Below are 15,393 nucleotides of genomic sequence, written 5' to 3'. Positions count from 1 at the left end.
TTAAATTTAGTTTTAACCTCAAATCGTCTGTCGGTGATATACACGTTTTTGTAAGAAGATTGGGAACACAAACCCCCTTTCAATGAGATATGAAGGTGGAAATGTTTTCAAAAACCTTTTGCAGATGTTCCTCCTAGGATATTTTCAGTCATTTGCTTAACACTTAGTTTGAAAAAGATAGAATGAATCAAACTTCAAATAATCAGTACTGTCTTTACTTGTATATTATCAGTTATATACAGACAAAAATTTAATTATTTAAGTAAATGACATTGCACTCAAAATCAACCTTCTCAACATCAATCATGATCAGCACATTCTTGTCAAAGGAACTACGAAAAGAACATTGATAAAAAATTGTTTACCTTTTGTTATATGGCTCTCCCAAGTGTGACTGATCCAGTTTGACTTGTATGGTATGTAACTATAGTGTAATTGGAGGTGAGGGCTCCCTATTTCTGGATTAGCAGAAGTTAATCTTCGGCTCACTTGTTTTGTTTTTGTGATTTGGCGAGTGACAGAATGGTCCCTGCTGCATCAAAGGACAAGTAATAATACTTTGAGAGAGGCTAGAAAAATAACTATTTATTTATTTTATCCATCTTTCAGCACTAACATGCAGTCGATGTCATCAGAGTTACAGCTATTTGTACATTGTTTTACATACCAAAATATTACATAGTAAAAATATAGGAATGTTGTAAACTATTAGCTTACAACAGCCTCTACACCTAGATCCACACATAACAGTAAGCCATAATTTATCAGCATTAACATGCAATCAATGTTGTGAGAAGTATTATAGCTATTTGTACATTGTTTCATATAGCAAAAATATTACATGGAAAAAAAAGACTGTTGTACCCTATTAGCTTATAGCTAGCTGCCTCTACATCCATAACTATACATAACAGTAAGCCTTAGTTTATCAATAAATTAGATTATCTTTACAACTATTCTGAAATTCTTCTACACTGTAGAAAGTATTTTTCTTCATCCACACTTTGGTTTTAGTTTTGAAAATATCCATTGAAACCAATTGAGCCTGTACGGGTAAAGTGTTGAATAATTTTATGCCTATGTATTCATAGCTAGATTGAGTTTTCTTAAGCCTGGTTGTGGGTATATCAATCATATTTGTTTGTCGAGTATTGTGTTGATGAACTGATTTCCTTATAGTGTAGTGGTTTAAGTTTTCTTTTATGTTTAATAGACAACAATATATGTAAAGAGATGGGACTGTGAGAATTTTTAAGTCTCTAAAATAAGGTCTACATGAGGTCTTGTCAGTGATTCCGTAAAAACGTCTAATTGCTTTCTTCTGCCAAGTGAAAATTTTTTTGGCTCCTGGAGAGTTACCCATAAAAGAATGCCATATTGTAGATGGCAATGAAAAAAGGCATTAGTATGACTGAAGCAATAAATCTTATGTAACACGTGTGTAGTTTGGCTAGTAGGTAGATAACTTGTGATAGCTTTCGACATACATAATCTGTATGTGTGTCCCAAGTTAATTTTGAGTCAATGTGTATTCCTAGTAGTTTAACAGATGATAACTCCATGTTACTGTTTGATAAACTGAAGATTATCTTGACAGTCTTTTCATGGTTCATAGATAAGTCATTAGCTTTAAACCAGATATTAGATATTTTGAGACACTCTTCACTTTCCTCCTTCAATATGTTTATATCCTTTCCAGAATTAGCTAATGTTGTGTCATCAGCATAGAGGATAGATTTACAGGGTAAGTTATTCGGAAAGTCATTTACAAACAATATACACCTCTGGAGATTGGCCTCCCGGCGACTGATTTGCGGGCACTATTACGCCGCAAAATTTTCGATTTATGGGACGCTGAATGGCGCAACCTGCCCGTACCAAACAAACTCCGTCGTATCAAGGCGTCGACGACTGTGTGGCGGTCGTCCATTCGGGTCTCCCGCCAGGAGTCTGTTGTCCTCTGCCGGCTGCACATTGGGCACACTCGGCTGACACACGGCTACTTATTGCGCCGTGAGGACCCACCTCTGTGTCGCTGCGGCTCCGTTTTCTCTGTGGTGCACATTTTATTGGAGTGTCCGCTTTTAGCTGTGCTCAGGCAGACGTTCGCACTGCCTGACACGCTCCCTGCCCTTTTATCTGATGACCCTGCTATGGCTGGCTTAGTTTTACGTTTTATTCGGGCAGGGGGTTATCATCATTTAATCTGAGTGTTTGTGTTTTATTTTATTGTTTTGTGTTGATTCTGGCTTTTGGCCTACGGTTTTAAACTCGGTTTTTAATGTGTTCTCGGTGGTTGGCTTTTCCTTTTTTTGTTCCTATGGTCGGCCAACCACCATCACACTCTGTGTGATATAATTCGTTTTGCCTGGTCTTTATCTCCGTTTCTCTTGTTCTGTGTCGTCTGTGTTCTGTTAATCGTTTTTATTCTCTGTGGATTTTTTTAGGATTTGGAAAAAGGGACCGATGACCGTAGCAGTCTGGTCCCTTTAATCCCACAAACCAACCAACAAACAATATAAATAGTAGAGGGCCAAGCACTGAGCCCTGAGGAACACCTCGTTTTATACTTAGTCTGTGACTGTTGGTCATTATGCTTTACTATTTGTTTTCTATTGCTGAGGTATGATTCAATTAGTGAGAGTTCCAAGTGTTTGATTCCATAGCAACACAGTTTATCTAATAATAATTTGTGGTTAACTGAGTCGAAAGCCTTACTCAAGTCAATTAGAATGGCTTCAGCAGATAATTCTGACTCAAATGCACTTAGTACAAAAGAGATAAGGTTTTCAACTGCTTTGACTGTTGGTAAGTTTGACCTGAATCCATACTGACAATCATTTAATATATTATTGTCTGATAGGTGTATGCATATTTGTTGCAGTATGCAATGTTCTATTATTTTTGAGAGAATAGGCACAAGTGAAATTGGTCTATAATTATTGATACAGGATTTGTCACCCTTTTTGTATAATGGTATGACAACTGTTTTTTTGAGACATTCTGGAAAGTGTCCACTCGAGAGCATCCAGTTTATCAGTATGCAAAGAGGATATGTTATGAGATCTACAACTTTTTTAATTACATAGTTTGACAGGCCATTAACATCTTCAGATCTAGAGTATCCTAATTTAGAGGTTGCTTTAATTATATCAGTTACTTGTACTTCTCTCCATTTACAAGCTTACACTATGTTTGTAATGTTTTGTTGAAAATTTCTGCCAGATATGGGGTGAGAAATAGGTGTATGTGTTGAACTGGAATTCTGGTTGCTGCGGGTTGGAAGGCTAAGATTGGCAGAGTTGACAAAAAGTGATTGAAATCATCAGCAGTGACGTTAGCAGCATTTGTGTTGTCTTTGTAGTTTATATCCATACCTAGCTCTGCTTTTATTACTTTCCATGCAGCCTTACATTTGTTGTGTGATTTTTTAATGAAATCACCATTTGCCTTACACTTGGCTATTTTAATTTCAGATCTATATTTTCTTTTCAGGTTTTTGTAAGTTTTTTTATCTACTGCTCCCTTTTTGACCTTATCGTGACAAGTAATTACCAATAGTCTCAGTTTTTGTAATTGGGGTGAAAACCACTTCTGTAAAGTTGAGTGGCTAGGTTTCCTAACTTTTTTGTTTTTTTTGTTTTTTAACCAGTGGACAGCATGTGTGGAAGATTTCAGAAATGATTTTGAGTAATGTGCTGAAGGCTTCATCAACATTTCTGGAGGAATGTATAACAGTATTCCAATCTATAGACTTAAGTTCTTCTCTATACTTGCTAATATTTGTATCTGTAGATAGTCTGACACACTGAGTTTGTTCCTCGTCTTCTTTTGGTTTTTTAGTAATTAGTTTCACCCATATACCTCTATGGTCTGACAGGTAATCGACATTAAATAAGCCTAGCTCAAAATCACATTTGTATACATTTGTTATTAGATTGTCAAGACAGGAGGAGTGCCTTGTAGGACTTTCATTAGCACAAAAGAGATTATAGGATCTTAACATGTTTACTAAATTAACATTTCTGGCTGTCATTTTCCTAATGTCTATGTTTAGATCCCCAAAGATTAAAATTTTGTATTTAGTATATTTTTGTATACTGATCACAAGTTTTTCTAAACGTTCTATAAATTGTTCTACATTACTTTCAGGAGTGTGATATAAAGACACAGTTATGAGCTGTATACTAGGTATAATAAAAGCAGCTGCTTCAAAAACACCTTTAATGCATAGGTCACTAACTTCAAGAACAGAAAACTTTGTCTAGATCATTGCTAAAATATATGGATGAACCCCCATAGGATTCACTGGGTCTGCAGAAGTATGTAGCCAATCTGAAACCTGATGGTACATACAGTTTTATATTGAGCAGGAGAGCAAAAATAAAGGGTTGCTCACCTGCTCCTGTAGCAGATGAGATGAACAGTGCTGTACAGGACAGGCTTTAGCTCCCTGAGAATAACTTGGAATTTTGGTTGTGACCTGCTTGAATGAGACACATACTTGTTGCCATTTGTACATGAAGCTGCTGTAGGGCTAAAGCAGAGGGCAAAGAGGGTCACTAAAATATCTGTAGCTTTAAAAGCACAAGCAAGGAAATGACACTTCATTTTCTTCCAGTGCTCTCATTAATGCAAGAGTTTACCAGACATTACATTAATATCTGGAAAGCATTCAAAGAAAATGCTGTGCAAACTGTCACAGAGCACCCTGTCCAACACTGATTTTGTAGAGGTGATTTGTGTAAGTGTTGCTCTCATCCCTCCTTCCCACTGCCCATAATCATTGCTGTTCTCTACCATAGACAAAAAGGTAAACCTGCTGTTCTTACTCCTGCAAGAGAAATTTTTAAAAATCTGACACATTGTTTCCCATGCTAAAAGGATACCCTGAGTGACAAGTGTAAAGTGCTTTAGACATCTTACTGTTGTGTTGCCATGTGCCTACTAGCAGTTCTGTGGCTATTCAGGTGTCACTTTGAGATTTTCATGCATCATAAATTATTTACTCATCTGACAGACTGAGTTAGGGCAATCTGTTGGTCTCAACCCCTCAAAGAGCATTGTAATGACCAACTTGAACACATGCTCCAGGAATTGTGATTTTTATCCCATTGTTCTATTAGGGGGCAAATGCATTTTGTTCAGAGAACAAATAGTCCATTTCAGCTCATCTGGGTTATTGCCTACTAAACCTGTTCATATGGTCACCACACCATGCTCAGTAAGCACAGGGTGTATACATGGACGAGGAAAAAAAAAATCCCGGGTTTTTCCCGGTTAAAAATACACTTTCTCCCTGATGAAAATACACTTTTTCGGTGTTAAGTAACACTAAACTCTTCCTCGGAACTGTAAAACTTATCAATCCTTTCACCGGCGTAGAATTTCCCGGCATTTTAGAAAACGAAACTCAGGGGGAAAACACGTTTTGGAAAGTTGTCTGATGTGCAGCAACATATACACTGCATATTTGAATTCGAAATCGAGATTGCGATGCGCTTTTGTAAGCCAGTCGCAGCTCATGTCAAGCGATCTCGCCAGCCGATGACAGCGGATATTCAGAGCATAGGACACGTGATGTAGTCAGCCATAGCAACATCACTGTTAAGTAACGCGAACACGCAGATAGAAAAAGGTAATGGCTTAAATTAATATACTTAGTGTTGCCTCTGCCTGGCACTTATGTGTGAATTGCAGAGTAACCATGAAGATGTATAATATTGGTCTCTAAGAGTAATAAGCTGCAAGAGAAGCTAAGCTTTCACACATAATGCTGATATTTTTTGCACGTGTTACGCTTTAAGATACAGCACACAAATATGTCAGTAAAATTTTTAACAACGACATAAATGTCTGATCTTCTTGGCTCGAAAATATTCTAAATGGTCGTCCTCAAAGATTTGATTTTTGAATGAAGAGTCAAACGCTCTGTGATTTAAGTAATTCATCGGACATTCGTGCACATAGTTCATCTTGCGTAAAATTTACTTTGAAAGTAACGCTTTTCAAACAACCACTCGGAATATTTTACCGCGATCTGTTAGAAATAGATTCGCTTGAGCTGTTGCCAGAGCGCGCCAGGTAACATGCGTCGCCGCGCTTGCGAATCTACGATGGCGCAGGAAACCTGTATGTTCGTACGTCTAAAACATTAAAACATCTTACATTATGTCATAAAAGAAACAAGACATTAGAGGATACTCCAAGAGCATGGGAATTTTGTGGACCATACCAAAATACATAATTCGGCTTAAAGTGCATATTCGTGTATCCATATTCAGATGTAAATTTTCTTGAAGTATCAGTACTGCATTATCTCATAATGCCATACGTGCTAGAAGATGAAAACGTGAACTTGAAATACAGCGAACAGTTGAAACTAGCCAATAGTGTGGAATTAAACACTTCATTTCAAATAAATTGACTGCCTCAGCGGTAAAGATTAATAAAAGTCAAATTTCTTTAAAAAACCGACAAAAATAACTACATTGCTCTGCAAGGCGATTAAAGCTTGACTGTCAGAGAGGTGGAAACAAAATAAAATCTGAAACTAATAACATATTTTGATAATGAGCGGTCCCATACTACGAGGAGCGTAGGGGACGGTGCGGGAGACCCTTCCATAAATATGTGAATGTATTTTAATTCACTTGATAGCTCCCGACCACAGAAATCCGTTTTGTTTTCACTTGACGTGAGAGCAACAAACGAAGAGGAAACAGAAAAACCACTTAACGTAAACACGGGCCACGTGGGGACTACCACCTCCCCACTCCAACTCGGAGTGATCTGTGCATCAGCTCCGGATCTACGTTATTTCCGAACCGCAGCAATATTAGATAGAGACGCTCCCCCTGCCTCGTGCGTTTGAGGTAGGACGCCAAAAATTAAAAAAACGACTTTTCAAAAATATTTTCATTTTTTAGCGCACCTCTTTCTGAAGAGTCTGATACATAAAACATATGTTCGAGAGAACGTAAGACGATGTTATTTGGTCTTAAGTGTGACGAAGTGCAGTGCCACGCCTCTTCACACAGTATTCTTCCACCGCACGTCTCTGTATTTCGCTCTGTGAAATTCAAACATGTAATATTTTGTAATGGGTGCCATCAAACTATATTCAGGCCAGTGGAAATTAAAATATCCTGTCGTGCCTCTCCTGCTCCCAGTCGGCCGGTTTGACATCCTGCCCCTCTTTAAAAAAAATCCCACAATTAATACTGGATGGAATTATTTGTAATCAAGAACTCTTCAGAAAATTTGCAGTCCTTACTGCCTATTAGCTAATAACTTGCTGTTTTGTGTGACATAAAATTAAATATAGGATACATAAAACACGTAAAGACAAGAGACAAGCAAGACAGTAAACATTTCTTCAATCCTTAAGTCCTAGGTTTTTTTTCCTCTCTAATCTTGCCACAGCTTTATGTGGCGCACTTTCCTTTCTGGGAAAGAATCTATTACCTCATCAAAGTTCGTCAACGTTTTGCTACATGAAAAAACGAAATGTCGTTGTCTAATACTAGAAAAGCTGTTAATACAAATAGTACCCAAGACTGGTGTGGTTTTTCGATCTGATTACGTGTATTTTGTCACTGTCTGCTAGATAAAAGCCGGCCGAAGTGGCCGTGCGGTTAAAGGCGCTGCAGTCTGGAACCGCAAGACCGCTACGGTCGCAGGTTCGAATCCTGCCTCGGGCATGGATGTTTGTGATGTCCTTAGGTTAGTTAGGTTTAACTAGTTCTAAGTTCTAGGGGACTAATGACCTCAGCAGTTGAGTCCCATAGTGCTCAGAGCCATTTTTTTTTTTTTGCTAGATAAAACGAAATAAGCTCGCCTAATATTGCAGCAATTGTTACACACACACACCAAATAAACGAGACTGTTTTGGCACAAATCGTCATTTTTATAGCACGACAGAATATAATTCACGAATTTCAAATTGCTATTAGGCCTAATACAAGCAAAAAGTTTTATGTTAGGAAATAGTTTCACTCTCTAGCTTCTGAAGCATGAGATCGAAAAGTAGTAGTACGAAATTTTTATATAAATTTGGAATCGTCATATTCTTCTGTGATTTGTGTGAGTTCCCGTTTCTTCTCCTTCCTCTTTCTAACAAACAATCTTGTCATCACTAATTCTGTAACTATTCCAGCCAGTGTCAAAACTTCTTCTCTGGTTAGCCTCACTAACCCTGCCACAATCACCGTTTTAGTTATCCCACATTTATTCTCAGGTTAGGCGTTATTACCTGTTCGTACAACGCGTTTACCGCGCTACTCCCAGATTAGAACTTTAGCGGCTGCTAGCCGGTGACTGTATGACTGGCCCTTAGTAGTGTAGCGGTCTGGCCAAAAATTTTCTGTCAAAATTTCATTCTCTTGGATACACGGAGAAGACAATAAGTATTCCTGTTAGTCGTGTATTTCCACTCTGGTAGTCAATCTATAGAATTCTCTAGTAATTATAACAACGCTGATCCTTTGCAAACCCAATCAACCACATAAACAGCAATTGGCATTCACCCGTTCGGCTTTATTCGCTCTGCTCGTATAGATTAGAGTTGTGGCGATTCGTGAATGAGTCGTTCATTTGAACGACTCTTAATAAAGAATCATAAGAATCGAATTGTGATACGGACGAATCGTCGTTCAAAAGAATCGTAAGAACGATTGCGTGTTTCCGAGTCGTGACGATTCCAAGTTCCAACGATTCATCGATTCTTAGTACGCTATGCTTCGAAGGCAACTTCCTAATCATGCCGAATGATTACGACCGCCAGATGGCAGTCAAGTGGAGGATGCGTGTGAACAAAGAAGCTCGGAACGAACAAACGAAGTTCGTGGGCCGTAATATTACGCGTGCAAACCAAGCTAACACTTGGCGGTGGCTGACGGGAACGAGCGTAAAGGCATTTCCCATTTACATCGCTACCATCAGCCACCGCACCGACGCCAGCTTAGTTTGCGCGAGTAATACACGAACAAGTGATGACAGAAACGATATACAGCGGATACACAGCTCCCAATATATACGATTAAAATCAAGTATGATGAATAAATACGTACAAGGTGTTACAGATGCAATGCAAAACACAAACATCATCTTTACACACGAGCAATAGCACTTGGATTATGTATTATATTTCGCGTATCTCGAAAACGGCCCTAACGATTTGGATGAAATTTTGTATTTAGACTGGTTTTTGCTTTTTGAGTTCACCTACATAGTTCCATTCTTTCGTAAAAAGTCAATTTTGCAATATATATATACTACATAGTTCCATTCGTAAAAACGCAATTTTATATTATAAAAACGCTATTTCACATGTTTTTATAACGCCATCTCCTAAAACTTTGTTAGTACGTATTGAATGTAGTTAAGGTTTTGGTTTTTATGTTTATCTGTATATAGGTGTCTTTCCTTACAGGACGCGATTTTACACAAATGAATTTTTTAAATAAAAACGCGAATTTCGTGTTTCTTGGGAACGGCTTTAACAGTTTGGATAAAATTTTATATTTAGATACGGATTTTGATTTTTAAGTTTATTTATATTGGTGTGTTTCCTGAAAAAACTCGATTTTACACAGTAAGTATTTTATATCGCAATTTAGTAACTCTTTGTTACTATTGGATGTTACAGTAGAGGTGTATTAAAATTTTGTGAGATGGCGGTATAACATTATCCGAATACGAACACGTTGGACTTACCGTGCATCCAATAGTAACAATCATCCTAGATATGTTTTAGGTTAGACATGGTTTCCTCTGATCGCTGGTATCTCGGAAATGGAAATTTATTTTTAGTTAACAGTTTGCTTTCAACTTTATTTGAATAAGTAGCTTCTCCCAAAAAATACACAACCGAACTGGTATACCACATAATTTTGCACCACCTTTCGCACTAATCGACACCTCTTTCCTGGCATACTGAAATAAAACAATAGATGCAATCAAATCAAGCGTGAGCTTTCATCAATTAAGGCATTACACATATAAATCGAGAATCACACTTATAACGTCATATGCATGTTTACTCATAAATAAACTATTTCTGGCATATCTTATCATGACACAGTTCGATTCTAACCCCACTGACAATTTCAGACATGTCCTGCCATCTGTGAGTAAGGTGTAGAACTTTTTGCATTCCGTATAAGAATCGTGCCATCGCAGACTAGAATGAATCGTAAAAGAATCGTGAAAGGATCGTAGGAGTCGATTCGCAATGTGAGATTGAATCGTAGGAATCGAATCGGGAAAAAGAATCGTGTTGCCCAACTCTAGTATAGATCTGTCCGCTTTTGTATGCAGGTAAGTTTACTTCTAGATGCGACGGGTATTCCCCTGCCAGAGACATCACGTACACTTTGCATGCATTCAAAAATCAACTTATGATTCATTCGGAAATCAACTTAGAATTTGTTCAAAAACCAACAGGGATGCTTTCGAAATCATATGAGTAATCGATAGACCAACGTACGTTGGATGCTAGGCGGTTTGTGAAACAAGGTCTTTTTCCTCAATAATACGAATTTGGCCCCCCCCTCCCCAGCCCGTAGTTACGGGCTTGTTGCGCATACGTGAATCTGGCAACCTAGGCGCATCAGTAAAATTTTTCCGGATGGCATCGGGCTGCTTTTGCTTATACAGCTAACTGCCACACTTCTGTAGCCAGAAGCGGGAGAAGGTACTATTCATACGCGACTCAACTGCACATGCGCATAAGCTCGCTCGCAACCGCTCAAACGAATCTAATATAAACAGTTGTGACGTCACGCTCATCGGAGGCAATTTGTTGTTGTGAAGCTTTGCATAGTCTTCCTAAAGCCTTTGACGCGTTTTGCTGTTGGCAGTCGCATGTATGAGCACTGTGTTTTGTTGTTGTATATGGTGCATTTACTTTGCAACTTAAGTTTTATTTTAGTTTTTTTCTGTCGTTCGTGTTTTATTGCTGCAGTATTATTCTGCAGTAGCGAGATACAGTAATATTCTTTGTTAGAGTACTGGTTCTTACCAGTCAGTTACAAAAATTTAACTGAAAACTAAAACAATGAAAAATTCCCGGGTTTTTCCCGGTTGTCCCGGGTCGTATACACCGTGAAGCAGTTGTAGTCCTTTCAAACTACAACTTCTCAGTATGATTGCATGGGAAATGAGAGCACATCTCAAAAACTTGATGTTTTACTGTTATAAAATGTTCCTGTAAGGATCTTGTCTGTCAAGAAGAATGCAGAGAACTTAACTTCTTTCCCACTGAGGTCAAAGTTACATGTCTGCCCTACTTATAAAGTGAACAGCATATGATCAATCAGGTATATCTTAGATACCATACAATGCACATGTTTAAATTGAGGAGGCACGACATCTGGCTGAAGTCAGAAAGCCGTCCATGATGTCCCTCACTTGCCAATTTTGAGTTGCCATTTTGGATTTGTTGTATTTTGTTTTTTCATATAACAACTTGTGTGGTAAGAGGGTTTCATTCTGTGACAGCTGTGCCTTGAAAAATTTATCACAAACATGTCACACAGGATATTTGTTACAGTTAAATGTCAGTTATTAACACATCAGCAATAGAAGCCTTTAGTAGATCATAAGCTGAACAATAATTCACTCATTTGTATCTGATCACTATGATCTTGTATATAGGAAGTAGAATCATCCTGCTACATTCTAATACTTATCCCATCTTCACATTTGTAACACATTCTGGAACTTTCTTATTAAGGTAATAGGTGTATGTTCTGCAGTATTAGATCTCATTTGCATGTATGGACATTTTTCTTAGGAATGAGTATCTGATTTTGCGAATTGTCTGATATAACTGATAGCACAATGGGGTGTAGGGCTTTACATCAGGAAAGAAATGGAACCCAGCGTAGTAGCAATAAGGTATGTAAACGAACGACTGATGTGGATAGGTTTGACAGTGTCTAGCAAGAAAATTAGGATTGTGTCAGTATATTCGCATTGTGAAGGGACAGATCAAGATAAGATGGATCGTTTTTATGACGCACTCAGTGATGTAGTTGTTAGAGTAAAGGACAAGGGCAGTATTCTGCTCATGGGTGATTTTAATGTCAGGACTGGAAATCGAACAGAAGGGTATGAAAAGGTTATGGGTAAACTTGGAGAGGATATGGAGGCCAACAGGAACGGGAACAACTCTTGGATTTCTGTGCCAGCATGGGCTTAGTAATCAAAAACTCCTTTTTTAAACATAAGAACATTCACCGGTATACTTGGGAAGGCAGGGGAACCAGATCTGTCATTGACTGAATAACAACAGATCACGAAGGCTGTGAGGGAGACGTGTATTCAGGGGATTCTTTGATGACACTGATCACTATTTAATCTGCAGTAAAATAGGTATTGTGAGGCCGAAAGTGCAGGTGGTCAGGTCCATATGTAGGAGGATAAGAGTGGAGAAACTTCAGGATAAGGAAATCAGTCACAAGTACATAACAGTGGTCTCAGAAAGGTACCAGTTAGTTGAATGTAGTCAATTACAGTCATTGGACAAGGTGCAGGGACACAATACTAGAAGTGGCTAAAGAATGTCTTGGAAAAGTAGTGTGTAAAGGTAGGATGAAGCCAACAGCTTGGTGGAATGACAGTCAAGGCAGCCTGTAAAAGGAAAAAGAAGGCGTATCAAAAATGGCTACATACTAGAACTCAGGTAGACAGAGAAAGATATGTTGAAGAAAGAAAGAAACAAAGCCAAACAGATAATTGCAGCATCCAAGAAGAAATCTTGGGAAGACTTTGGAAACAGGTTGGAGACTTTGGGTCAAGCGGCTGGAAAACCATTCTGGAGTGTAATTAGCAGTCTTCAAAAGGGAGGTAAGAAGGAAATGACTTAGGGCAGGTCAGGAAAACTGCTGGTGAATCTTGTTGATGCCTTGGGCGGATGGAGGGAATATTTTGAAGAGTTGCTCAATGTAGGTGAAAATACAATCAGTAATGTTTCAGATTTCATCGTACAATGGGATAGGAATGATGATGGAAATAGGATCACATTTGAGGAAGTGGAGAAAATGGTCAATAGATTGCAGTGCAATAAAGCGGCTGGGGTGGATGAAATTAAGTCGGAACTCATCAAATACAGTGGAATGGCAGGTCTTAAATGGCTACACAGGATAATCAAAATGGCGTGGGAGTCGGGTCAGGTTCCATCAGACTGGACGAAAGCAGTAATCACACCAATCTTTAAACATGGAAACAGAAGAGATTGTAACAACTACAGAGGTATCTCTTTAATCAGTGTTGTGTGTAAGATCTTCTCAGGTATTGTTGAAAGGAAAGTGCAAGTATTAGTTGAGGACAAATTGGATGAAAATAAGTGTGGGTTTAGGCCTCTTAGAGGTTGTCAAGACCAGATCTTTAGCTTATGGCAAATAATGAAGTGTTAAGAGTGGAACAGGGAATTGTATCTATGCTTTATAGATCTAGAACAGGCATATGACTGGGTTCCTAAGAGGAAGTTATTGTCTGTTCTACGAGATTACGGAATAGGAGGCAAACTTTTGCAAGCAATTTACATAGATAGTCAGGCAGCAGTTAGAGTTGATGGTAAATTGAGTTCATGGTTCAGAGTAGTTTCAGGGGTAAGACAAGGCTGCAACCTGTCTCCACTGTTGTACATATTATTTATGGATCATATGTTGAAAACAATAGACTGGCTGGGTGAGATTAAGATATGTAAACACAAAATAAGCAGTCTCGCATATGCGGATGACTTAGTTGTGATGGCAGATTCAATTGAAAGTTTGCAAAGTAATATTTCAGAGCTAGATCAGAAATGTAAGGACTATGGTATGAAGACTAGCATCGCCAGAACGAAAGTAATGTCAGTGGGAAAGAGATATAAACGGATTGAGTGCCAAATAGGAGGAACAAAGTTAGAACAGGTGGACGGTTTCAATTACTTAGGATGCGTATTCTCACAGGATGGCAACATTGTGAAAGAACTGGAAGCGAGGTGTAGCAAAGCTAATGCAGTGAGCGCTCAGCTTCTGCAAGAAGGAAGTCAGTACCAAGACTAAGTTATCTATGCACCGTTCAATCTTTTGACCAACTTTGTATGGGAGCGAAAGCTCGGTGGATTCAGGTTACCTTATCAGTAAGGTTGAGGTTACGGATATAAAAATAGCTATGATGATTGCAGGTACTAGTAGATGGAAACAATGGCGGGTGTCCACAATGAGGAAATCAAAGAAAAACTGGGAATGAACTCTATAGACATAGCAGTCAGGGCGAACAGGCTTAGATGGTGGGGTCATGTTACACACATGGGAAAAGCAAGGTTACCCAAGAGACTCATGGGTTCAGCAGTAGAGGGTAGGAGGAGTAGGGGTAGACCAAGGAGAAGGTACCTGGATTCGGTTAAGAATGATTTTGAAGTAACAGGCTTAACATCTGAAGAGGCACCAATGTTAGCACTGAATAGGGGATCATGGAGGAATTTTATAAGGGGGACTATGCTCCAGACTGAACGCTGAAAGGCATAATCAGTCGTAAATGATGATGATATAAAAATGAAAGATGAAATTGCTGTGAGGGAAACAACCAGCAATGACATATTTCTGATTATCACAAATAGTTAGCCATGATTGTATCTTTAACACTTTCGTAAATTCAGTGGGTCAACACGAGATATCACTGTATAGGGAGTGGGGTATCGTGACTCGAATGCCACCTGCTTGTGGCATCCTTGTTTTAGTTGCTCATCAGTGCACAAGAGGAGGGCCCTTTATTTATTTTGGGCCATATCACTTAATTTATGGAAATACGTATGCTGATGCGAATGAGTGCTTCCATTAGATGATGCGGCAAAAAGAAATAAAATGAACCCCCCTCCCCTCCCTCCCTTTGATCATTGTATGGTTTTAAACACCTGCTTCATACTATACTGTTCACTGTACAAAGAGCAGACATGTACCTGTGGTCCCCAGTGGATAAGAAATGGAAGGTTGAACTTACCAAGTAGATTGGAGGTAGTGACGTGACCTTCTGTTTGCCTGGTGAGTGAAATACTTCAGAATGTCAAGTGAGTAGGATGTGAGAGCATGTAATGACTATTAGTGTGCTGGTGGAATACAATGTGTTGCGTTGACATTGTGGCTGCCCCATGCATGCGGCAAACCATCTGTAAAGCAGTTAGTGCTGGAGTTATCGCACATCACCGGTCACCATATCAAAGATAATTAAGAACACCTTAGTTTGGGGAAGATCACTATCACTGTCCATTGTTGAGCAACAACGACATAGGTCACCACCAACAATCGTGGATTGTAACTGTGTATAAAATGGTTCATAGTGCAGCAAATTAATGTCCTTTTCAATGTTGGACAAGTGGTGAGCAGCCATACCATCCAGTACCAA

Source organism: Schistocerca nitens, chromosome 6, assembly GCF_023898315.1.
Source record: "Schistocerca nitens isolate TAMUIC-IGC-003100 chromosome 6, iqSchNite1.1, whole genome shotgun sequence".
Classification (NCBI taxonomy): Eukaryota; Metazoa; Arthropoda; class Insecta; order Orthoptera; family Acrididae; genus Schistocerca; species Schistocerca nitens.
This window is presented reverse-complemented; position numbering follows the sequence as displayed.